Here is a 1911-nt window from a genome sequence, read left to right as displayed (position 1 = left end):
CAGAATTAAGTGCTATTTCTGAGTGTGTGAGAATGCATTCCAAGATCCTTGAGGTGGTTTTGGGTCTAACTTTATGGAGGACTAAAAGTGCCATAATTAAATAGATAAATACACCATTAAATAATTAAGTGAATGTGTCATTAAATAATTAACATTGGAATTAAATAAATGCATATGTTATTAAATGTGTCATTGATTCATCAAAATACCAATTCATTTTATGTAAAAAAAACATTTAATTATTATTTCATGGTCCTGTGTTGCAGTGCTTCATGAATTTATTTTATCTGTCAAACTCGCCCATCAAAGTCAGTGGGCGGATCCTAACACCTGATTGGTTACCCTGCACATCAAGTCAAGGCAAATAGATTTCAGATAATGGATTGATGCAATCAAACAAAACTTTATTGGCAACTGCTAAAAATCAAGCAGAAGGCTCAGTCCCCTGCTAGCCACAATGCTGATACAGCTTGCGAGGGGCAGGACAAAATGTCAACAACTTGCCCTCACTAGAAAATTCATCAACATAGCGGCCATGTTTTGAAAGACTTCTTCTTTTGGTTTCCAGACTTCAGACCAAAGCAATGGATTAGACTAAATTTGCGTTAGCCCCGCCCACTGACTTTGATGGACGAGTTTGACCGATATAAAATAAATTCATGAAGCACTGCAACAGAGGACCATGAAATAATTAATTAAATAGTGAAATAATTATATATGTATTTGACATAAAATGAATTGGTATTTAAATTAATTAATGACACATTTAACAACACATGCATGTATTTAATTCCAATTTTAATTAATTAATGACACATTTAATTATTTATTTAATGGTGTATTTACTTATATAATTGTGGCAGTTTTATTTCTCCATATAACATATCTCTATCTTGAACATCTACTGTCAATAGCTTTAATCACGATAGAAAGTAGATAGACGACGTTCTCAGCTGACGCCAGTGAGCTCTGCTATACTGGGAGAATGTTTACAGAACACCACATTTGAGTACCTGCGATTAATTAACCTGCGGTCAGTTTTCACCAGATGAATGGAATCTCTGCCTTCAGCTGTCTCGTCACTCTTTGTGCATTACTTCACGTGGTATGACCAATGACCAAGTGGAGCTAATGATTTGGAGCTGATGACAGTTACCATATGTACTCATCCCAAAGAAGAATTTTCTCTTCACCCAGTGCAGTCCCAGTGATATAAGAGAGGCTTCCCTTTTATAACAATATACATAACTACTACTTGTGTACACCCATAAAGAAAAGTATTTGCAATTTCCGTATAAAGTCTGTGTCACTTTTCTGCGGTGCTGCATGCAGGCGCATCACCTCACAGCAGCCGCTAACAGGCTGCAGGAACAACAGCTGTAGTAATGTCTGGCTTTTCATTTCTGCATCCATGCTAACAGGTTAGAGCGGCCACACTGCCTGCGTGTGTCGCACCTCTCATGTATGTGTAGAATATGTCACAGAAATGAGAGGGATACACACAACAGGTGAAGGACATTTTTTTTTTCCAAGTGTCCCCTATCTTTTTTTTACACACTCAAACTACCTGCCTTTAACACCGAGATAACCGAGACTGGATATGAACTGTGTGCTGCAGAATCAGCCAACATTAATGTACACTGAACAAAAATATAAACGCAACACATTTTTTTTGCTCCCATTTTTCATGAGCTGAACTCAAAGATCTAAAACTTTTTCTATATACACAAATACGGAAGAGGATTAGGGCCACATGTTAATTTTTTTTTTTTAGTTCTGACTTTAATCTCAGAATTCTGACTTTTTTCTCAGAATTCTGACTTTAATCTCAGAATTCTGACTTTTTTCTCAGAATTCTGAGAATAAAGTCAGAAGTCTGCACATGTAAAAAAAAATTTGAGTTCTGACTTT

Source organism: Sparus aurata, chromosome 22 (genome assembly GCF_900880675.1).
Source record: "Sparus aurata chromosome 22, fSpaAur1.1, whole genome shotgun sequence".
Taxonomy (NCBI): Eukaryota; Metazoa; Chordata; class Actinopteri; order Spariformes; family Sparidae; genus Sparus; species Sparus aurata.
The sequence above is the reverse complement of the archived record's forward strand: the minus strand, read 5'-3'. Positions refer to the sequence as shown.